Source organism: Lissotriton helveticus, chromosome 11 (assembly GCF_964261635.1).
Source record: "Lissotriton helveticus chromosome 11, aLisHel1.1, whole genome shotgun sequence".
Classification (NCBI taxonomy): Eukaryota; Metazoa; Chordata; class Amphibia; order Caudata; family Salamandridae; genus Lissotriton; species Lissotriton helveticus.
In genome coordinates, this window is record NC_136072.1 from 462032550 (window position 1) to 462057694 (window position 25145).

The 25145-nt window shown below is 49.2% G+C and overlaps 1 protein-coding gene and 1 pseudogene across 1 annotated transcript in view; both read left to right on the plus strand.

Moving 5' to 3' along the window:
* On the plus strand, positions 1–25087 carry LOC144792006 (uncharacterized; annotated as a pseudogene).
* The window catches only part of GIGYF2 (GRB10 interacting GYF protein 2), a 1757193-nt gene that overhangs the window by 1576568 nt on the left and 155480 nt on the right, over positions 1–25145 (plus strand). The gene's annotated exons all lie outside the window — the stretch shown is intronic.

The following is a 25145-nucleotide window of genomic DNA, read 5'->3' on the forward strand; positions in this document are numbered from 1 at the left end:
ATGTCAGGCAACATTGCAGTACTGGCCAGTAGTGTCCAGGAACTCACAAAGGTCATGCAGGAGGGGCATGCATCGCGCAATAGACGGCACCGCCAACTGATGCAGCAACTCAAACATCAAGGAAAGACCAACAATAGGCTGGCCACAGCCACAACACTGCTGGCGCGTAGATCAGTGACTATGCAGACGGAAATGTGTCATTGGAGTGGAGATGTTGCCAAAGCACTACATCAAGTGACAAATGCAGTAGACCTGATGAATGCATCTGGTAGTCGAGTGCACATGACTGCACAGGATGAAAGTAGTGAGTGTGCCTCAAGCCTGAGCAGTACAACAGTGCCTGTTGCAAGTGCAGTGAGACGCAATACTCGCAGCGCCACCCATCCACTACCAATGAAAGGCAAGAAGATGCTGCGGCAGACAGACGTCTGGGTGTTCGAGGGAAAAAACGCTAGGCTCCCATCCAGACATTTGGCTTTAAATGGTGACTTAACCATTGACACGCTGTGACCTAATCACTGACTCTCAAGTACATTACATTTTACTTTTGGACTTATTTATTTTACTCCAATGAGTCTTGTGACATTAGTCACTTTGGCAGTTTTCTTCTGTTCCCTGGTCACAATTCATTTACATAAAGTATACTTTGCATTGCATTTAATGTGTTTGTGTCTTCATTACTCACCTCAGAAGTAATTCTGTGTAATCTCCAATCTGCGCCTGCGCCCGCGCCCTTCTGCTGCGCCTGTGCCTTGTTGGGCAGGGTGGTGTGGCACTTGTTGGTTTCCATCCTCCGAGTCACTGTCAGACAGCTCCATTTCCAAACCTCCCTTTGTCGCTATGTTGTGCAGCATGGCACATGCTGCCACTATCTTGCAGCATTTGACGGGACTGTATTTCATTGCGCCTCCGGTCTTATGAAGGCGTCTAAATCGGCTCTTGAGCAGCCCAAATGTTCGCTCTATCACGTTCCTTGTAGAGATATGCGCTGCATTGTATCCATGGGTGTCCGCAGGGGAGGGCAAGGGGGGGCACTTGCCCCCCCCTGGAACACCGGTCTGTCACTATTAACAGCCCCCACAGACAGTGGTGTTTGTCTGCAGGGCCGTCAATTTTAAAAGCGTGAGAAAGCGCTTGCAATGACGGTCCTGCTTGATGAGCGGTAAAACTGCTGCTGATGGGCAAGAGAGAAGGTCCGGGCCTGGCTGCTCCCACAGCTTGAAGCAGAGGCGCACCTAAGAGTCAAATTTCGGGGGGGGGGGGGGGGGGGGGGGAGTTGAGGGGGCACATTTTTCAAGCTAAGGAAGAGTGGAGCTGCAGGGGCCCTAGGAAGGGGTATAAACCATCAGTAGCAACCACTGTGATGCTGCAAATTGTAAGCTTTATGACCACAACATCCTTTTGTATATAAGGGGTCTAGTTATTTAGATAAAGCAGGATGTGCAGTGAAAGGAATGACGTTACAAATGAGTAGAGGCTTTAATGCTCTGGAAATGCTAGGATCTCCAATCTACCTCTCTTCCTCTCTCTCTCTCTACCTCTTTCTCTACCTCTCTCTCTACCTCTACCTCTCTCTCTACCTCTCTCTACCTCTCTACCTCTCTCTCTACGTGGCTCTACCTCTCTCTACCTCTCTCTCTACGTCTCTATCTTTACCTCTCTATCCCTACCTACCTCTCTACACCATTCTCTCTACTCCTCTCTCTCTCTACCTCTCTCTCTCTACCTCTCTACCTCTCTCTGTCTCTCTACCTCTCTCTCTCTACCTCTCTACCTCTCCCTCTCTATCTCTCTCTCTACCTCTCTACACCTCTCTACCTCTACACCTCTCTCTCTCTACCTCTCTCTCTTCCTCTCTCTCTACCGCTCTCTCTCTCTCTACCTCTCTCTCTACCTCTCTCTCTACCCCTCTATACCCCTCCCTACCTCTCTCTCTACCTCTCTCTTCCTCTCTCTCTTCCTCTCTCTCTCTACCTCTCTCTCTACCTCTCTCTCTACCTCTCTCTCTCTACCTCTCTACCTCTACCTGTCTCTCTACCTCTCTCTCTCTCTCTCTCTCCCTCTCTCCCTCTCTCTCTCTACCTCTCTCTCTCTACCTCTCTCTCTATCTCTCTCCCTCTACCTCCCGCTCTCTACCTCTCGCTCTACCTCTCTCTCTCCACCTCTCTCTCCACCTCTCCCTCTCCACCTCTCTCTACCTCTCTCTCTCTACCTCTCTCTACCTCTCTCTCTACCTCTCTCTCTACCTCTCTCTCTACCTCTCTACCTCTCCCTGTCTCTCTACCTCTCTCTCTACCTCTCTCTCTCTCTCTCTCTCTCTACCTCTCCCTCTCCCTCTCTCTCTCTATCTCTCTCTCTACCTCTCGCTCTACCTCTCTCTCTCCACCTCTCTCTCTCTATCTCTCTCTCTCCCTACCTCTACCTCTCTCTACCTCTCTCCCTACCCCTCTCTACCTCTCTCTCTACCTTTCTCTCTTCCTCTCTCCCTTGCTCTCTACCTCTCTCTCTACCTCTTTACCTCTCTACCTCTCCCTCTACCACTCTCTCTCTACCTCTACCTCTCGACCTCTTTCTCTACCTCTCCTCCTCTACCTCTCTCTCTCTCTCTCTCCACCCCTCCCTCTCTCTCTATACCTCTCTCTCCACCTTTACACCTCTACCTCTCTCTCTACCTCTCTCTCTACCTATCTCTCTCTCCCTACCTCTACCTCTCTCTACCTACCTCTCTACCTCTCTACCTCTCTCTCTCTACCTCTCTCTCTCTCTACCTCTGTCTCTCTACCTCTCTACACCTCTCTCTACCTCTCTACACCTGTCCACCTCTCAACCATTTGAATTCTTTGAAGCCCAAACCATCAGCATTTCAAATCTGCGCATGAAACGTGGGTAGGATGAGCTGTGTAGCTCAGAATGGGATGCTCTTTTTACATAATTTGTATTTAATAGAATTGGGAAGCAGGAGAGCAGTCTCACAGTTGAGATAGGGATTAACATACACTGGTGACGGCTTTTAAATTGGCTTTAAAACCATTCAAAGATGGCTGCAGCATCTACGTGGGATGTGGTGGACTAAGTGGCAGCCGGAGCCCTATAGCACTGCTTGTCATTAAAAAAAAAAACAGCATTGACATAGCCAATAGGTCTCCCCTTTGGGACCTTATAAGTGTTTAGTTGTCCAGTACAATATCCTTGGTGCAACAACATCAAGTGTTGCATGGCTAAACACTTATAAGGTCCCAAAGGCGAGACCTATTGGCTATGCCATTGCTTGTTTATTTGTTCCTCTGTTTCATTGTGGTTGCCAGGTAATCTGCTGTGAAGCCTTACATGATATTTCTCCCACCCCATGGGTTTCTTTTGTTATTTAAGCTCTTTTGTTTTATTAGATTTTTTATTTGCTTATTTAATACTTGTGCTCAATTATGTCGGAGGATGGTGATGAAGTAAAAATGTTGCCCCCCCCTGGAAAAATTTCTGCGGACGCCCATGATTGTATCTCCTTTGTGCGGCTGTGGCTGGATTGAGATATGGTGTCAGCAGGTAATTTCGCAAGGCGTATGCGCTGTCACCTACATGCGAGGGATGAAAGGCTGTCAGTGGTTGTGTAAGTTTAACATTTGTACAAGGAATGGAATGATGTATTGCACATAATTACCTAGCAAATGTCCCTCCCAAACTCTCCCCTTGCTAGACGGGTCTGAATGCCACTTTGCCTGAAGATATACAAATCATGTGCACTGCCAGGAAATTGGGACACTATGTCGGTTATAATGTTCTTTGCATTACACACAACCTGAATATTCAGGGAATGATAACTTTTCCTATTGCGATACATATATTCATGAGCTGCAGGGGGACATATCGCCACATGGGTGCAATCAATACAACCCAGTACTTGGGGGAAGCCAGCAATTTGATAAAACTCCTGCTTGGTCTTAGCTATTTCATGGGCTGTGGTAGGGAAACTTATGTGTGTGTGTATCCGGACCATCATAGCATCAAGGAAAGCTGCCAATATTCGTGACATTGCACTTTGAGACACACCTCCTGCTACTGCAATGACTCCCTGAAAAGTGCCTGACGCCAGTAGATGTAGGCAACATAATACCTGGACATGCGTTGGAATTGCATTGGTCCTATGAGTCTGTCGTTGCAGGATGGGGTCCAATTCATGGATTAAATCATGTACCATTTGGCCATTCAGCCTATACTTATCATATATTTCGTCATCCTCCTGTCCAAGCAAAGTTATGCGGACTCTGAAGATGTGCTCATTAATTTGCCTCCCTCTCTGTAGAGCAGTTTGCAGCCTCATCCTCCTCGCCATCAGGTACAGACCAGCCATTTTGGAACTGGGACCTCGTGGGTGTGTTTATATAAGTTTCTGTTGGTCTTCAGCTGTTTCTGATTTGCACTCATTTTTAACACCTGGTTGTGTCCCTTCTTAAATTGCGATTGCAATTTTGCGATTTTTCAGACAATCGCTAATTGTGATTTTTCATGCATTTGTATTGCGATTCCTTATTAGCGAATCTTTGTTTGCGAATCGCAAACAAGAAATCGCAATGGTTTTCGGAGAATTTTTTCGCGATTCCTAAATTTTGCGGGAAAAGGAATTTTTCGCAAAATTAAGGTTGATGCATTTCTACGCTTCAAATTGCGATCGCAATTGCGATCTTTTTTGCGATTCGCAATTTTACCGACTTCCAAAACGCTTGATGCATGTGCCTGTAACTTCAGGACAGGTGACGGAAAGCGTGGTGAGGAAAGAAGGTAGGGGGGGTTTTGTAGGGAGAGATGGGGCGGAAAATCAGAACGATATATACACTAATTACACGGCGTTGCCACGCCGCCCCTGCCAACCCGATACTCGGTCACGCACCTGAGTGAGCCACACTCCTCCGTGGGTGTGGCTGGGCGGTGCTTGGGAACATTGGCCTCCAGGCACTGCTACTCCTGTTCGCCGCTCCTCCGCAAGGTCTTCACTTGTTCCTCCTCCGGTCTCCACAGTCTCCCGTCGCTCTACTCTCCTTCTCCGGGTGTCAAGACACACGGACTCTTCCACTTCCTGCTTTTTTACCACTCCTCGAGTCGGCTCGTCATCGGGGGGCGTGCATTGTTCCTCCAGTTGGTTCGCTCGGCACAGCAGCGCGTCGTAGGTGGGAGTGTCTTCTCCTGAAACCACGACCCCTTTAAAGGTACAGTCCTCTTTTATGGATGGTAGCTGATTCCACCACGCTTCGGACTCCATTTCCCAGGGGTCCTGAAGCGGTGAAAGAGAGAGGGGGTGTCAGGTTTGCCTGTCGAACACCAGTCACTCTCAGTAGCGGTCCCCGCCACCCCGCTACAAAAACATAGCATAACAAAACAAAGCATAGCAAAACACAACAAAGCATAGCATAACAAAGCATAGAAAACAAAGCATTGCATAGTATAACAAAACATTGCATAGTATAACAAAACATTGCATAGTATAACAAAACATTGCATAACAAAACAAAACATTGCATAACAAAACATTGCATAACAAAACAAAACATTGCATAACAAAACAAAACATTGCATAACAAAACAAAACATTGCATAACAAAACAAAACATAGCATAACAAAACAAAACATAGCAAAACACAACAAAGCATAGCATAACAAAGCATATCAAAGCAAAACAAAGCATAGCATAACAAAGCATAGCATAACAAAGCATAGCATAAAGCATAGCATAACAAAGCATAGCACAACAAAGCATAGCATAACAAAGCATAGCATAACAAAACATAGCAATACACAACAAAACATAACAAAACATAGCATAACAAAACACAATAAAACATAGCATAACAAAACATAGCATAACAAAACACAACAAAACAAAACATCGCATAACAAAACACAACAAAACAGCATACATAACAAAACATAGCCTAGCAAAGCATAGCAAAACATAGCATAGCATAACAAAACAGCATTACAAAACACAACATAGCATAACAAAGCTTAGCATAGCACAGCAAAACATAGCAAAGCATAGCATAGCATAACATAGCATAGCATAACATAGCATAACAAAACGTAGCATAACAAAACATAGCATAGCAAAACACAACATAGCATAGCAAAACACAACATAGCATAGCATAACAAAACACAACAAAACATAGCAAAGCATAGGATAGCAAAACTAAACATAGCATAACAAAACAAAGCATACGATAGCAAAACAAAACATAGCATAACTTAACAAAACATAGCATAACAAAACACAACACATAGCATACCAAAACATAGCATAACACAACAAAACATAGCATAGCTTAACAAAACACAACAAAACAGCATAGCAAAACATATAATAGCATATCGAAACATAGCATACCAAACACAACAAAGCATAGCATAGCATAACATAGCATAGCATAACAAAGCATAGCATAACAAAGCATAGCATAACAAAACATAGTATAGCATAACAAAACACAGCATACCATAGCATAGCAAATCAAAGCATAAGATAGCAAAGCATAACAAAACAAAACATAGGATAGCAAAACATAGCATAGCATACAGCATCACTCAGCACCACCACAGCATCACTCAGGGGCACCACAACATTACTATGCACTACCACAGCATCACTGAACGCCACAGCGTCACTCGTTCGCCATCACAAAATCACTCAGCGCCACCACAGCATCAATCTGTGCAACCATTCAACAACACCTGGTTCAAATATGTTCTCTCAATGTTTCAAGCTTTATTGCAAATGTAACAAAAAGATGTTAATATTTCACTTCTGTTCTTGGAATTTCGTCACAATAAAATACACTGAACATAATCTTCACAAAAGTTATTTACAAAAGTTTAAGCTATTGCCATTATAAATTACAATAACTTTTATTTAAGTATTAATTAAAAAAATTAAAAGCCTTTGTTATTTGTAATATCAATACATGTAAGTCACGTAAATACAACGCATATTGCATTACAAATGCTATAGGTGTCACATTTTCAAAAGTTATAATTATTGGCATTGTAAATGACAAAGCTATTAATTTTGCTATTTTTAAAAACAAAACATAAATAAAAAATGTTATAGCTCAAACTTTCCTAATGCGAGACCTATTGCATTGCAAATGCTTCTTTTTATATTCCATTCCTTAGTTGCAAGTGGTTATGTTCCCTTCCCTATACGTTTGCGTTAGAATGAATTCTCTAACCTGTGCCTTCGCCTATAATTCCTTTCTTTTTTACTTTTACTATGTTTTTGTGTTTCTGGTGATTACTTCTAACCGCAGGTCATCACATTTAAAATACTACCTGGCGCCAGACTGTAGCTGGAGAAGTTTACTGTCAATTCAGTTGTGTTCCTGTAGGTAAAACTGTGGAGCTCTGTGGTGGCTCCATAATACTATGGAAGTTAATGACTGGATTTAAACTGTGCACAGACTGCAGGAAACCAATATCTATGATGGATCTGCACAATGTGTAATTGTGATGCTTGTGCTCATATCACAACTTAAAGTTGTACGGCAAGTGTGCTCTCGTGCAATCAAATGCAGTCCGAGAACAAGAGGGGAATCTGTACGTGGCAAACATAAAAAAGCTCACAGTTGAAGCAAAAATGCTACTCCTAGTTGACTTTTTTCCTGCGACATGTCCAGATGCCAGTCGAAGTCTTCTGGTAAGTCCAAGTCAAAGACATGCTATAGGTTCAAAACAAACAAGAAGAACTCTACTCTGTCCAACCGCTTGCAGTCTAGTGAGAAGGTGCAAAGGTGTCACTCTAAAGATGATCTCATCAAACTGGTATCACCTGACTTACTCGGTCCTGCAATTGGTCCAGGAGGGTCACAAATTCCCTAGGCCGTCATCAAAACACCACAGTAGATATCGACTTTTAAAGAAACCTTTAGGCACATTTTCAGTGCCTTTCTTGATCCCTCTGGTGCACTTTAAGGGGCACCCCAGTTCTATGCCTTTTGGATAGGTACACCCATGCTTTGTTGGTCATGGCCAGCTGTGTCTTGCTGGCCGTCCAGGAAGACCTTTGGACCTCATTGGCCCAAACAATGCTAGATGGTCAGGACGAAGCCAAGTGTGCCCTGTGTCAGCTTTGATACTACAAACTGTGCAAGTGGAGCTATATCAGCAGTGTCCTGCCTTAATAGGCTTCCCTAGAGAAGATCATCAGCGTTTTCAGGAGACTTGTAAACATTCCGAACGGTGCCGGTAGGGATGCCAGGTTTCAAGCCTTGTGAGGATTGCGACCGACTGATGTCGGTCACGGACCCTCACCGTCGGTGTCTCCACTGTCTCTGTGTCGATCATGACGACAAGACCTGCTCCGACTGCCGGGCCCTGACTTCGAAAGCTAGGCGGGAGCGGTCCCGCAAGCGACTCGCAGTCGGCCCCGCGCCGTGAGAGGTCCCGGTCCGGACGGAGGTCGAGGGACCGGTCGCAGGAGTGGAGCCACCATAGCTCCGGGAGTCGACATCACTCCTCAGGGTCGAAGTCGTCAGGTAAGCACAAGAAGTCGAAGAGACGTCATCGCTCCTCCGACTCCCCCTGACGCTCGCGCGACTTCGGGTGACACCGCCCACACGGCTCCGTCGGAGTCGCGGGCGTCGCGTCAGCCCTCATACCCTCCGGTCCCTGGGCCTCGCGCGACGCCGGAGGAGATCGAACGTTTCCTCATGGCCATGAGGTCTCTCACTCCTCCGACGGGCTCCGCGGCACCTTCGGGCCCAGCGGACGCGTCTGGGGGTCCTAGCGGGCCTGGGGCTTCGGCCCGACGCTGTTGGGTGCTTCGGCCCCGGCGCCGCAGGGCCCCTCTGGATCCACTTCTGGATCCGGGTCGTCGCCGGTTGACCTAACGATCTCACCGGCGCTGGTCCCTCAGGTGTCACCTCCGGCGCGGTCTTTGGGCGGCGCCGACGCCTCCCTCGATCCAGCGCCGGAGCGGCGCCTCTCTCGACGCCGTTTGGAGAGTTATACTTCAACGAACCGGCCCCATCATTTGACACCCCTGAGTACCAGGAGATGGGTGATGAGGAGAATTGGGAGGGGTCTGAGGACCCTCTGACACGGGAGTGTCAGTCCCAGGAGGACTGGACAGGTGGACTTGGGGATGCCAGTGGTCTGGACACCTCGCCAGACACTGGTTTTGTCTCATCTCCTACCGTGGCTACGGAGGAGGGGGCAGCCTACAGTGTGGTGCTGACGGGGGCGGCCAAGGCCTTGGGCCTTGAATTCCCAGTCGCGGCCGTGAGGACTAACCTCCTCACTGAGGTCCTTAAACCGCAGTCAAGCTCGGCTGAGCCTCTGCTGCCGTTTAATGAGGCCTTGACTGACGTTCTTTTGGGCACTTGGTCCAGGCCCGCTACAGATTCGCCTGTAGATAGGAACGTGGCCAGATGCCACCGCCCGGCCCCGGGCGACCCATGTTTCCTGTCCACCCACCCCACCCCCGAGAGCCTGGTGATCCAGGCCTCCAATTCCCAGACCGCATTCCCGTCGGCTCCGCCTGACCGGGAATCCAAGAGGTATGAGCAATACGGCAAGAAGGTATTCTCCTCCCTGAATCTGGGACTGCGGTCTTCCAACACCGCATGCCTCTTGGGCCGTTACACCCACTCTGTGGGATACGGTCGCGGACGTGCTGCCAGAATGCCCGTTGGAGGTACGGGCTAAACTCGGCCACGCCCTTGTGGAAGGCCGAGATGCGACGCGCTATTCTATCCGGTGTGGACTGGATTCCACCGACTCACTGGGCAGAGTGATGGCAACGACGGTGGCGATCCGTCGTCACGCCTGGTTGAGGTCCGCCAACTTCTCGGCTGATGTCCAGAACACAGTCATGAACATGCTGTTTGATAGCCGTCGCCTTTTTGGCGACAAGGCAGACCATGCGCTTGAGCGCTTTAAGGACTCCAGGGCTACGGCCAAGTCCTTGGGCCTTTCGGCCCCGCGCCAGCAATCGGCTGCCTTTCGCTCCTTTCGTGGCCAAGGAAGGGGTGTACCCACACGTGCTGCCAGCCACGCACCGCAGAGTACTACCCAACCCGGTGGCGGCCGTGGAAACCGCCATGGTGGCGGTCGGGGACAAAGGGCGAGAACAGTCCACACCTTCCCCCGCAGTATCCGCCTCAAAACCCTCCTAGTCTGTGCTTTCAGGCCCATGTGTCGCCAGTGGGGGGGCAGGGTTCGCCATCATCTCCTCCACTGGCGCACTGTCACGTCGAACGGGTGGGTACTGCAAATCGTCCGAAGGGCCTACTCCCTCCCCTTCGAGGCGACTCCTCCAGCCATGCCACCGCAGAACCACTGTGTATCGGGGGATCATTTGCGACTTCTGCAGGAGGAAGTTACGGCCCTCTTGGCCAAGGGGGCCATCGAGCGCGTTCCTGGGCCAGAAGTAGGCTGAGGTTGATACTCCCACTACTTTCTGGTACCCAAGAAGGGCAAAGGGGGCCTACGCCCTATCTTGGACCTCCGGAACGTCAAGGCTTCCTCCGGAAGGAGAAGTTCAGAATGCTGACACTGGCTCAGGTCTTAGCTGCCCTGGACCCAGGAGACTGGATGGTAGCGTTGGACTTGCAGGACGCTAATTTCCACATCCCCGTCCTGCCGGCCCACCGGCGCTACCTGCGGTTCACGGTTGACCACGAGCACTTTCAGTTTACCGTGCTCCCCTTCGGCCTTACCAGCGCCCCACGGGTGTTCACAAAGGTGATGGCGGTGGTCGCAGCTCATCTACGCAGGTTAGGGGTTTCAGTCTTCCCCTACCTCGACGACTGTTTGTTGAAGGCAGGCTCGCCCCAGACAGTCGTCAGCCACCTCCAGACGACGGCAGACCTCCTGCACCAGCTGGGGTTCTCCATCAATGTGCCGAAGTCACACCTGTGCCCCTCTCAGAAGCTCCTCTTCATCGGAGCGGTACTCGACTCGGCGCAGTTTCGGGTCTATCCTCCCGAACAGCGGGTTCAGGATATTCAGGCTCTGATTCCACTCTTTCAGCCTTGATCCCGGGTCTCGGTCAGGTTGACGCTGCGGCTTCTGGGGATGATGGCATCCTGCTGGTGCATCACGCCCGGTGGCGGATGCGGCATCTGCAGTGGGACCTGAAGTTTCAGTGGGCCCAGCATCAGGGCAACCTCTCCGACCATGTCCTGATCTCGGAGGGCACTGCGAGACAGCTGCAGTGGTGGCTCACGGACTGCAATTGGGTCAGCGGCAGATCCCTCTCCCTTCCCCAACCGGAGCACGTAGTTGTGACGGATGCGTCCCTCCAGGGCTGGGGAGGCCACATGGGAGAGGCGGAGATCAGAGGCCTCTGGTCTCCGGCGGAGTCCCGGCTCCATATCAACCTTTTGGAGCTGCGGGCGATTCGTCTAGCACTGAAGGCATTCCTCCCCTCTGTCCGGGGGAGTGTAGTGCAGGTGTTCATGGACAACACCACCGCCATGTGGTTCAGCAACAAACAGGGCGGGGTGGGGTCGTGGACCCTTTGCCCGGAGGCTCTGCGCCTCTGGCAATGGCTGGAACATCAGGGCGTGACCCTGGTGGTTCAACACCTGGCAGGTTCTCTGAACGCCAGGGCGGACGAACTCAGCCGTCTGTGCATGATGGATCACGAATGACGTCTGAACTCGGACGTGGCGCAAGGCCTTTTTCAGCAGTGGGGAGAGCCTTGGTTAGATCTATTCGCCACCGAAGAGAACGCGCAATGTCATCAGTTCTGTGCGTTGGAATTTCCAAGGCGGCACTCGCTCGGAGACGCTTTTCGTCACGAGTGGAGTTGCGGTCTGTTGTACGCCTTTCCGCCTATACCACTTCTGCCCAGAGTGCTGAAGAAGATCAAGCGCGACTGGGCCCAAGTCATCCTTGTGGCTTCGGACTGGGCACGGAGGTACTGGTATCCCGAGCTACTCAGTATATCAGTCGATCCCCCGGTTCGTCTGCCTCTTCAGGAGGACCTTCTGTCGCAGCAGCAGGGGACGGTCCTCCACCCGAACCTGTCAAGTCTCCACCTCCATGCTTGGAGATTGAGCGGCGACAGTTGAGGCCATTTGACTTGCCTCCTGAAGTCTGTAATGTCATTCTGGCAGCCAGGCGTCCCTCCACAAAGTCGGTATACGCCTGCAGGTGGAACAGATTTGTGGCATGGTGCACAGCAAAGGCTGTGGATCCACTTTCTGCCCCTCTTTCTGAGGTTCTCCTCTTCCTTCTTTCTCTTGCCCAGCAGGGCTCTCCTCTGTGCACTATCAAGGGCTACCTTTCTGCCCTCTCAGCCTTTCTAAGGCTGCCTGATCAACCTTCTTTGTTCAAGTCCCCTATTGTAAATCGTTTTCTGAAAGGCATCACACACATGTTTCCTCCTTTTCCGTTTGTGATGCCTCAGTGGGACTTGAACCTTGTTCTTACGTTTCTGATGTGCGCTCCCTTTGAGCCACTCCACAACTGTCTTCTCCGCCTTCTTACTCTGAAGACTGCTTTCCTGGTTGCCATCACCTCTGGCAGGAGAGTGAGTGAGCTCCAGGCTCTTTCATGTACACCCCCTTTCCTTTCTGTCCATCCGGACAAGGTTGTGTTGTGTACTAAGCCATCTTTCCTGCCCAAGGTTGTCACGGCCTTCCATATCGGGCAGTCTATAACCTTGCCCACCTTCTTTCCGCCACCACATCCCTCTAAAGAGGTAGAGCGGCTCCACCGTCTGGACCCAAAACGTGCTCTTTCATTCTACTTGGATCGCACACGCCAGTTCCGGGTGGATGACCAACTCTTCGTTGGTTACGTGGGCGCTAAGAAGGGAAAAGCGTTGCACAAGCGGACCATCTCTCGGTGGATCATCTTGTGTATCCAGGCGTGTTACTCCTTGGCTAAAAAGGAGCCCCCTGTTGGATTGCGGGCTCATGCCACCCGGGCCAAGGCGACTACAACTGCCCTGGGCCGGGGAGTGCCCTTGCAGGACATTTGCCAGGCAGGCAGCTACGTGGGCCTCGCTGCGCACGTTTGCAAGACACAACTGCCTGGACAGTCAAGTCCGGAGGGATGGCTTCTTTGGCCGTTCCGTCCTCCAGGACTTTCTGGTGTGATTATTGGTTCGCAGACCCACCACCGGGGTTGGTATTGCTGGTATCTATTCTAAGGTGAGGAATCTATCACTAAAGTGTCTCTTTCAGATGCACAAGTTACTACTTGTGTAACGATATATCTGTAAGAGACATTAGTTGGTGATAGATTCCTACCGACCCACCCATCCTCCCCGTTCTGCGAACCGATATCTAGGGTTAAGGTCATCCCCTTTCAGGGCCCTAGTTTCAATGGCACCAGTGTTGGTTTTTAACATGGCTCTGCGCTTCTGGCGCGGAAAAGCTGTGTCTAAGAACTGACGTCAGCACGCGGAGTAGGCGTCTAAGTACTCTGACGATGTCATCACGACGCCGATGACGCACGCAGAGCCGCAGACGACTCCTACCGATGCGCAAGGGTACTGCTACGCAAAACAATTCCGGATCCAGTCTGACGCCTGGGGATATTCTAAGGTAAGGAATCTATCACCAACTAATGTCTCTTACAGATATATCGTTACACAAGTAGTAACTTGTGCGTCAAGCAGATAATTCTTAAAAACTGGAGATTGATTGAACATCTCCACATCCCCAAGCCACTTTTTGCCTTCAAGAAAGGAAAAAACCTTAAACATCTCGCTCGAGCAAGCAGAGAACCGTTGGCTAAAAAAGACACCAGAAGCATGTTAGGTCTGCCAGCTTTGGTTGGACACTATCGCTGTACGAACTGTGCTGCTTGCCCCAACTCCACAGACTCTAAATCGATTCTGATTAATAAGAAGACTCATACCATGCAGTCTTTTTCGAATTGTAGCACCAAAAATGTGGTGTATGTGGTGATATGTCCATGTGATCTCGCCTATCTAGGCTAGACCACTCAAGCTGTGAAAATGCGCATTTGCCAACATAAATCTTGCATATGATGTAGGACCCAGGGAGCACCGCTGGTACAACATTTTATTGATTCTGGACATAGTGAAGATGACTTAACCTGGACAGAGCTAGCAGTAAATTCTGCAAGTAACAAGGGAGAATTGGAGATGAAGCAGAATCGAACAGAAGCTAGGCTAATCGAAAGATACCATACTGCTCTAAGGGGCTAAATGACAGGGATGAATTATGGGCACTGATTTAGACACTCTTTACCTCCCTGTATTGAATAGCAGGTTATAGAGGTTGAGCTATTGGTGCATTATTTAACTTTGTTTGAACAAGAGTGTAAGCCCAGGTGCGATTATGCAGTGCCAAGAAGAGTGTTATTGAACATTGCTCTGTTAGGTGCCTCATATGTGGACAAGCCCTTGACTGTGTCGGTGCTGGTGAAATAAGGATTTTCTACATCCATTGATGTCTGAGATGTTCGCCCCCGCACTGGGGATATATATTACCTCAATTGAGTTTATAGCTACTGAGGTTTTGGTTTTGTGACGCTGTACAGTGGCGTACATTAACCGTGGCGGACTTCACAATCTGTCTGCGTGGGCAGGGTTTATACAGTATCCCGTGGCTTACACCCGATTCCCCTTGGTACTTATAAAAGCTACTTCTTCCCCACTCCTCCCTTTTTGTGTGCATTTATTGTGGCACTGCTATTTATTCGTGTTATTTGTTTTTCCCCTTACCTTGTGGTTTTCTGATTGGTAGGGGTTGGCGTCATTCCAGTTCATCTCTGTGTGGACAGTGTACTCTGTTTACTCTAGTGATTTGTTGAGACAGCAATTGGGACGTGGTTGTGAGTCCGTCCTTCTTGTTGTTCTTTCAATGCGTGTGACGTAGGTGCAACCTCCAGGACGTTGCTCCGGGAGTCCGTTTTCTTTGTCGTTTTAGTCACGCACATGACGTCAGTGCGTTTTCGGCCCGTTATACGCCCAGTGTGGAGCTGCTGTTGGACCCAGTGTTTGGACGGTGCCGATCGCTGAATTGAGGAACTGTGTCGGATGACGGGACCTCTATTTACAGGTACTTAGCGAGGGGTCGCCTTATTTGACCTAGCGGAAGACTCTGTACATGGTGTAGTCTCTGCGCGACTTCGGTATGACTGAATATTGATTCTTTGGTACTTTGTGGTATTTTCCTAGGAGAAGAAGAGACGCTTACTTTCGAAAATTGAGGAGTGACTTGTGGGTGATTTAGTGTGCACCGAAGGACTGTGTCCTTTCAGGTACGTTGTGCAACCTTTTAACCGGGATATTTCTGTTTAACACAAGTCGGTTGGAGATTTTATGATACCTGAGGGCCGTTTAGAATTGTGCATCGGGTAGTTGTTTCAGATGCACAGTGAGCCAACGGACTGAGTGGCTGGGCTGACTTTCCCTGTAATTCAGGGAGTGGAGAGTGTTTACTTCGCTCTCATTGAAGGTACTTGTGTGCCTCTTTTTGGTAACGTTCACCGTGGCTGTGGGTATGGTTCTTTCACGGATCTTTGTGGTGTTGTTTTTCCACCTTTAGGCTCCTGTTTGGTTTTGCTCCACGGTCTTTAATAATTGATTTTATTTATTATTATTTTTTCCCTTTTTGGTTTTTGGTCCTTGTTTTGTTCTCTTCCTCTAGTAACACCGTAAGTTTCTGGCACTGCATGGTCACATAGGGGATCGTGCAATATTGGTAGAATTTATTGTTGTTTTCAATGATTATTGTTTTAGTGACATTATACCCTTGTCCTGATGAAGCCTATAGAAATGACCGGCTGAAACGTGACTGCAACTGCGTCGACACTTTAACGAGGAGTCCCTTAAGTGTTGTGTTTGTTTAAAAAGAGTATAGCGCCTACAAAATAATTATTTAGGGGTGTTCCACCTCTGGCGCAATTAGGATTTCCTCTGAGTGTATTACTTTTAGTCAGGACTGTACACTGTGATAGTGTATTCCTATTTAGGGTATATTCCTTTTGAATATATTATTTGATTTATGTATGTATTGTATATGTTGTATATGTTGTTTATATAATGTATTATGTATTGTAATATAGATATGAATGTGATATAAATGTGACTGAGTGTTCTGTTTTTGTTTTACATCTACGAAGTTTATATGTACATTTATTTATTTGTGCCCTTCCCCGCCCTTTGACACGTACATACGTTTTTTGACCTATGGATATACAGGATATGTAAATAATATTGAGAACATCAGGGTAATTAGTTGTACCTTGTATGTAAATAAATGTTAAATTGATACCTCTGTACTTTGATTTTTGATATACATCTTTGATGTCCCTTGCTCATGTATAGAAGGCTAATTTGGGCATAACCCCTTACTGAGTTGCTCGTGTTACTCCCACTTCCAGCACCACAAACTACGCCAGCCTTCAGCGCTTTGACTCTGGTGCTGATTCCTTCAACACTGAAAAAGGAGGTCCCGATAGTACTCTGACACCGAAGCAGTTCCAGTCTGACTGCTACTGAAGTTGCACCCAATTCCACCCGAGGCACATTTTCACCCACTTGAATTGCTGCCTCCACACGGGAGTACACACACTGCATTACTTTTTCGGTACAGACTCAGACAATGAATATGACATGTGTGAGGATTTTGTTCAACCCTACCAAGATGATAATTGGTAGGATAACTTACAGGAGACTACTGGAAACTGGGCCGAGACTACTGGAAACGGGGCCCGGAAACAGACCTACTCTTAACGACCTAGACTGGCTTTGGAGGAATCTGCTTATTACGCCATGGTAGAGCGTAGGGTGACAGACGTATTTGACCTCCAGCTCCCCACCTTGGAAGTTAAGACCAATGTATTGACAGACATCTTCCAACCAGGGCAAAGATCTTCTGAGCCCTTTCATCCATTTAATAGGGGTACTAACAAATACCTTTTGGGGGCTTGGGCCACTCCTTGTTCTAGACCCCCTAGTCAATCTACAAATTGCCAGGTGCCATCGCCCTGCTCAAGGTTACCCTGCTTTTATCTTGCAGCAACCTTTCCATGAAATTCTAGTGGTGTGTGCAAGCAGGTTTAGCACCTTTCCTGCGACTCGCCTGACTGGAAATCTAAGTGGGTGGAAATGATTGGGAAGCTAGTGTGTTCAACTACCAGTCTAGCAATCCAATCCATAGAAGCCACCTGCTTCTTTGGGTGCTATATCCATGCCCTTTGAGACTCGATGGCACAATGCTCCCTGACATGTCCATTGATCTCCCACCTGTTCTTGCTCAGACATTCAAGACTGTTGTGATGCGGCCAAGTTCACGATTCACTGTGGTTTGGACACTACTGATTCCATTGAGTGGGCTATCGGCACCAGTGTTGCTATTTGCCGCCATACGTGGCTGCGATCAACTGGGTTCCCAGGAGATGTCCAGTCCTCCCTGATGGTCGAGGCTGTAGTGCAGTCTACCCCTCCCCTTGAAGGCTCACTTGCCAAACCTCTTTAGCTTGCCCTTGCAACAACAGCACAGCCACCCCGCGAGAAGCAGAATCTACTGATTCTTCCCTGGTTGGCAGGCAGTAACCTCAGACAGATGGGTCCTATAGCTTGAGCACCGGGATATTTTAGAAAAGTGCCCCTTTTTGACATGTTCTCACCCCCTTTTACCTGGTATTTGAAGCAATTTTTAATGACGTGCACTGGGTTCCTGCTAATCAGGTCGCCAGTGCTCCTTCCCTAAAACAAGTTAACTGTTGAATTGTTCCCTAGCTGGCCAGACCTTTAGCACCTCTGTAAGTCCCTAGTAAATGTTGCCTCTGGTACTTAGGCCATGCTTACTAAAGAGGGCCCTAAGGGCAGTAGCACATATTGTGCCACCCTAAGGGACACATCATCAAACTCATGCAGACCACCATTGCAGGCTGAGTGAAATGGTGCAAACAAAATTAAAAACACGACACACACCATGTGTGCGATGACCACAGACACTGCATGCAATATATGTAAGTCACCCATACAGCAAGCCTTATATTTTTTTTAATATATTTTTATTAGGTTTTAAATGTTATCAACAGGTTGTCATACATGCACCATTTCACATGGGAAAAGCATTTATTCACAACATATAATTCATTAACATCAGTACTGCGTTAATTTGTAAAGTAAGTGTTGCCTGGGTGTGACTGGCAGCATGTGCTTGCATGGCATGAACTTATCATTGCCAACGCTCACATACTCCCCTGAGCTTCATTGTGTTTAACGGGAAAAGAAGGAGCCCGATTAGGGGTCAGGATGTATCCCGTGTATCGCCTAAAAGGACGACAAGCAATAAAACAAACATGGTCTTAGAAGACCGAAGTATGCACTTAACGCAATAAAAAGAAAATCACAGCGTAGGGATATCTATTTTCAGGGGAGTTCCAGCGAGTATGGTGAGATGGCCCTCGAGGGGAATCCAGTCTGTGGAACAAAGGTTCTCCGAACTCTGGAGGTCCAAGAGGATATTGAAAAGCTGCATAACTGAGGGAGGGTCCAAGGTTACAAGGTAATCCAATTCGAGCAATTGGAGCAAAGTTTTGAATCAAGATAAACTCCTATCCAGACAAAGCAATGGGGCTGGTCTCAAGGGCAATCGGTGAAGTGTCCCAAGCCCGGTATCCTAGGTTTTGGCGGGGGAGTCGGTGTGAGTCCGGCAGAGGACGAAACAGATGCTTCCGCCTTTCGTCGTGAAGTCACAGCGGGGAAGCACAGGAAAGTCGGGGTATGAATAGACGAGATCACGTGACAACGTCCATACGTCATCAGGGTAGAGCAACCACTAGAGCGAAAAGGGTTGGGGTGATGCAAGGGGGTCTCATGTACCCTGGCGGGACAGGAAGGAGTAAGGAAAAGGAAATAGTATTTGAATTAACATATCATGTAAAACATCCAAGAAAATATACAGTACAAGTGTAGACTATTTACAAGAATTGTCTATGAAATACTAGTGTGTAGAGTATGTAAAGTAAGTAACATTTCAGTAGACCATTGAAAACATATCATACATGTCATATATTGGAGAATGTCTTATGTAAACAAATTAAGAATATCTGATAGAGGCTACTAGCCACAGATTCCTCAACGTAGAATTGTCCTCAGGCATGAGACTGGATCCGGAAACTTTTTTGCCACAGCATCCCTGCGCACCGGGGGGGGCTGCATCACGCGACTCCGCCCAGGCGTCCCGGTACGTGACGTCAGCGAGGTCACATAAGTCCCACCCCGGCGCGCCTACGTCAGTTTTGACCTTTTCCGCGTGCAACACTGATTTGGTTCATGCCCGGGCCTGTTTAGGCCACCTTTTTTCCTTTTGCCGTATCTGTGGTAACAGTGTGCGGATGCCTTCGGGCTTTCAAACGTGACTGTCGTGTGGACGCCTAATGTCGGTGACGGACCCTCACCTAGTTTGTATGTGGTGTTTGGGGGAAGATCATGGCTCTACTGATTGCGAGGCGGGCCAACAGTTGAAGCCGAAGTTGCGGCGGGAGCGCCGGATGAGACTTCTCTTGGCTTGTCTGTCCAGGTCGGCTTCGTCACAACGATCGACTTCTGCGGAAGGGTTTCGAAGCAGCCATCGGCGCCATCATCCCCATCCTTCTCCTATGCCGCCAGAGCGTCGCTTCCTGATTGGTAAGTGTCACAGGGCTGGTTTTGGGCCTGTTGGGGGCGTGGGCTCTCCGCGGGTGATGCAGCCCCGCGTATCGTCCCCTATCCACCGTTTCCCGGTGAGGGGGCGTCGAGAGCCCAGATGGAGATATATGTGGCGGCTTTGCAGGCCTCGCTGGCTTCTCCTTCTCCTCCTTCCCCTCCTGGGACGTCGGCGGATCCCTTGCGTTGTGCAGGGCCCTCCGCGGCATCACCGGCGGCTCCGGTGCCGACTGGCTCTGCTCCAGTCTTGTAGGATGTGGGGCCGTTGTGGTGCGGCCCTTCGGGGGTCCCTCCTTCGGACTGCGGTGCCTCTGCTTCGCCGCAAACTCCTGTGGGAATCCCTGTGGTGTCGAGGGTGGTAGCCGGGGCTCGGGTCGCGTCCTGAGCCCCTCTCGGCCCTTTGGACAGGCGTCTCCTTTGGTGCCGGATGATGATGACATCCTGCCTCGGGCTGCGGACTCTATGGCGCCGGATAGGCGTCGGGTTGCGGACTTGTCTTCGGATGCCCCCTCTTCTCCAGAGGTTGGACGCCTGTTGATGTCATCCTCGCCGGAGACGGGCTGCCGCGTCGTGGCTTTTTCCCTGTCATCAAAGGGTGGCTCCTCACCATTGCGCTGCCACGGTTTTCACCGGAGGACACAGGTCCCCCACTCCTCGGTCCCTCTTTTGCCTTTCCGGGCCTGGCTTGGCTTCGTGGGACGGCCGCCTTAGCTTGCAGCCGTCACACACGGAGGAGCTGCTTTCCCCACCTCGGGGTCCTACGGAGGCGGGTGCGGCCTTCGCTCGCACTGTGTCCACGGCTGTGGGTATTTTGCGCATGTGGGATCCGGTTGCCCATTTTCCAGCGGATCATCTCCTGGAAGTTCTCCACCAGGGCTCTGGTGGGAGGAAGCTGTTGATTTCCTCTGAGGGTTTGCTCCTTTCTTCCCTGATGGGGACTTGGGGACATCCCACCACGGGGGACCCGGTCCCCCAACACCTTTTGCACTGGCACCTTCCAGCGCCGCATGACCCGGCGTGTCTTTCCCTCCACCCTTCTGCCTCGAGCCCCCTCCCTGCCGCCACTGTTGTCTCCACTGTTGTCTCCACCATCACGGGAGGCACACTGGCTTGACTCTTGGGGGCGCAACATGTTTGCTTCCACCATTGCGGCTCTGCGGGCCCTTGTATTTGTATTTGGTATTTGTAAGGCGCGTAAATCACCCGTAATTTTCATAGCGCCAGCAGATACTCAGGGGAGATAGACTGGTGGCCAGGCAGAGCTAAAAAAGACAGGTTTTTAGGTTTCATCTGAACTTTTGGTGATTTGGTTCCAGACTGATGTATAGAAGCAGGGTGTTCCAGGTTTCTGGGGCTGTTTTAGAGAAGGATCAATCGCCATTCCTAACTGTGCAGACTTTAGGAACGGTCAGGAGATGCTTGCTGGTGGATCGAAGGGTTCCAGCCGGGCGATAGTCCATCAGCTTTTTTGCTAGGTATTTTGGCCCCTGACCGTTAAGGGTCTTATGGACTAGACAGCACAGTTTGAACTTGATGAGCTTTTTTTATGGGAAGCCAATGTAATGTCCTAAGACTGGGTGCTGAGGGGGTGCGTGAAGGGTGGTTAAGAACCATCCTGGCCGTTGTGTTTTACAGGACCTTAAGTTTTGTCAGAAGGTCCTCTTTTATGGAGGCGAGCAGTGCGTTGCCGTAGTCCAGACGGTTTATGATTAATCCCTGCACCAGGGGCATTCGGATGGGAGGGGGATCCAGTTGAAGATTTTCTTAAGCTTGCGCATAAGCCCAAAACTGGTGTGCACTACATTGTTAATATAGTCAGCCATGGAAAGTTTGTTGTCTAATGTTATCCCCAGGTTCCGGACTGTAGACTTAGGTGGGGGGCAGGGACCCAAGGTCGGCAGCCACCAATCGTCCATCCATTGTTTGTGTGCATTTTCAAAGAGCAGTATCTCTGTTTTGCTGGCGTTGAGTAACAAATAGTTGTTAGTCATTCAGTCCTTTATTGTAAGCTTACATTGTTGGAACCTAGATTTGGTGTCAGTGGAGTCAGGACCTAGGGTAATTAGCAGCTGTGTGTCGTCTGCGTAAGACACGGTTTCAAAACCGTGTGCTCTGATTACCTTCGCTAGTGGGGACACACATAAGTTGAAGAGTGTAGGGCTTAGTATGGATTCCTGGGGGGGACTCTTGTCGATATCCTGATTTTTTAGGAGAATGTTCCTATTTGGACCTTTGAGAGCCTTGCAGTCAGGTAGCTCTTGATCCAAAGTAGGGCTGAGCCCTAGACACCAACCTCAGCTAGGTGTTCTAAAAGAATGCTGTGTGAGATGGTGTCGAAGGCCGCTGACGGGTCAAGTAAAATCAGGATGGCGGATTGTCTTGAATCAAGGGCCAGCCTTATGTTGTCCACGATCTCAGGTAAGGCTGTTTCACTGCTGTGACACGCTCTGAATCTTGATTGAGATGGGTCTAAGAGCTTGTTATTTTGTAGGTGTTTGTATAATTCGGTATTTATCAGGGATTCCATAACCTTTACGAATAGTGGCAGGAGAGAGATTGGGCGATAGTTAAGAAGCTGTTTTGGGTCAGTAGAAGTTTTTTTTTAAGATCGGTCTAATTATGGCCTCTTTCCAGTGAGAAGGTACAGTAGAGTGAGATAATGAAAGGTTAAGGATTTTGGTCAAGTTGGGGAGAAGAGCAGACGCAATTTTAGATAGTTTGAGAGGAGGCCGGGTCGGCTGGGGATCCTGATTTAATTCTGTTTATTGTAAGGGCTACTTCTTCCTTTGTAAATGTGTGGAATTCCTTAAGGTCAGTGGTGTGGGTGGGATATGACTCGTTGATTGTCTGCTCGGGTGGTGAGTCAGTTGAGGTCGTGTAAGTAGGTTGGGAAAATAGTTTGTGGATGTCGTTTATTTTATTATTAAAAAAGGATGCAAGAGAGTTGACCCAATCTTGGGTCTCGATGAGTGGAGGCTGACATGATGGGGGATTCGTGAATTCCTTAACTATTTAACTATAGTTCTCTGTGTGAGTTTGCTGCCTGGTTTTTCCTGTTCCCCAGATAGGCTTTGTAGCTAAGGCTATATCATTCATATAGAGCCGGTGTGATTGTTTTTATTGATGGCTGTCTGTTATGTTTTTTTGTTTGCCGCCATTTGCGTTCAGCTGCTCTTACAGCGAGTTTGGTTGTTTTGAAATCTGGGGTGAACCAGGGAGAGAGTTTGTTAGGACATCTGGTCTGCTTTCTAGGGGCAGTGGTATCTAAGGTTGTGGTAATCGCGAGATCTAGATCGATTGCTGCCTTGTTGAGCTCAGTAATATCGGGGGGGGAGGAAGTGTGTGGAAAAGGAATCTCAACTAATCTTGTTCCAGGGCCTGCTCAGTTTCAGTTCTTTCCTGGATCCGGGTTGATTTGAATTTACGTGAATGTGAAACCTGATAACATGTTGGTCTGACCATAGGATTGGGAATATCTGGTCGATCTCTACTTTAGGCGAATTTGTAAATAGGAGATCTAATATTTCGGCGTGATAATTGAAATCCCCTAATAGAAGAAAGTTAACAGAGGCCAGGACATGTGGTGCTATTGTCTAAGCTTGTTGACAAAATTTGCTTTGTTTCCAGGGGGTCTGTAGAGGAGGGCACCTTTCCATGACTCCTTGCTCCCCATCGCTATTGTGAAGGTGCAGATTTTGCCCCAATCCACTACATGGGTATCTATGATAACCAATTTAGTATTTGCCCTGTGTGCAATTGCAATTCCCCCCTCCTCTTCTGTCAGTCCTGTCTAATCTGATCTGATCAATTTGTAATCAGGGGGAGGGCTATCGCAATGTCAGGAAATTACGACTTTTGGAACCATGTTTCTGTGGCAAAGAATAGGTCTGGTTTTTAGGTCTCGGCCTGCGTAGGCTGCGCTTGCGCAGTCTTGCTGGCGAGATTTTATGTTTTAGAGTATGGGGCTTAAACAAGCCAGCTCTTCTCAATTGGCTGGCTTCCTAAATGGCGGCCAGCCATTGGAGAAGAGGGGCGTCTGTCCACTTAAGCCCCGTCCGTTTAGGATTGAGGGGCATGTTTTTTCATGTCCTTTCTCTCCTCTTCCCATTGGCTGGAATTTTACATTCCAGCCAATGGGAAGAGGAGAGAAATAAAAACACGCCCCCAGGCGGAAAATGATGGGGCGTTTCTCTGAGCCATTTCTGCTGGACCTCGGAGAAACATGGTGGTGTGGAGCACTCCTCTCTTGCCTTCCGGAGATGGCGAGCGCTGGTTCAGCCCGAGGTCCTTGATGCGATTTCTTTGTGGCAGAGTTTTTTATTTTAAAGAATAACTGTGTGAGTTGACTCACTCGTATTCCACTGCCTTTTTATGCGGCATCATGACCCCCATTTTATCGGATCTCGAAGAATTGTTTCCCATATTAAGCCCAAAGCCCCAACCTGCTCACTTTGCTGTAACATGTTAAATAAATGAGCAACGCTGCTCTCTTATCGCTTTGCAGGTCACTGCGACATAAACTCTGTACACTGCGATTCCATAGGTTTCTAATCTGTATGTTCTGGGCAGGAGTCCCTGGAAAGGCAGCGCACGAGGGAGGAAGTCGAGTGACCCCATCCCCACCGGGGGATACAGGGGACCAGAGGAGGGCCGCCCCGGGGACTCAAGCGATCCCTACCCCAGGGCAGGGGACAGAGGCCCAGGGGAGAGCGGACCCGCGGCACGGCACCCGCTCGAGACATTCAGGGAAGTCGGTCGGACCGGGGCTCGTAATGAGCCCTTATCCCGGGTCTGTGGTAATGTCCCGGGGGCAGGCCGCGCTGGGGCCCTCGGCGACCCACTCTTCAGAAAATGATGGAGGGCCCCTGTTGGAGGCCGTGCAGAGACCACCGACGAATCCCTCTGCAAGGCAGGAAGCTATGCTGGGGCCCCCACTGATTCCCTCTTTAGGGAGGGAGCCAGAGTCCCCAGGGATGGTAGCTGGGCCCCCGAAAGTGGGCATCCTCTGATCCCATGCCTGGGAGGGAAGCCGGCCTATGGACCCCTCCCCCCCGAACATTTCCATGGGGAGGGCGATCGAACACCCGGTGCTGGCCAAGCTGGAAAGAGAGGGGACAGTCCTCCAGGACCGCAACTGGATGCAAGTTCAGATCCTTTTGATCCCCTCTTAGTGCTTTACTCCCCAATGGTGCCATTGCCTTTTCCTGAGGTACGTGCCTTCAACAACTTGGCTGAGTAAGAAAGTTTTCAGCGCCGGGGGTGGGGTACCTAGGGCCCGGGCAACAGGGACTGTCAAGATGTGCAAAGGCAAGAAACCTCCTCCGCATCCTGAGCGAGTCCCGCGCCTCAAGAACCTGATTGTCTGCGAGGACACAAAGCCCCGGCTCCCCAGGAAGGGACACCGGGGCCCCAAGAATGTCCTCACCAGGATGCCATGTGAGTGTTTGGTTTTTTAATATGTGGGAGCACTTAATCTCCCTTCAGTGTATTTTCTTTTCTTATTATAAGTGCATT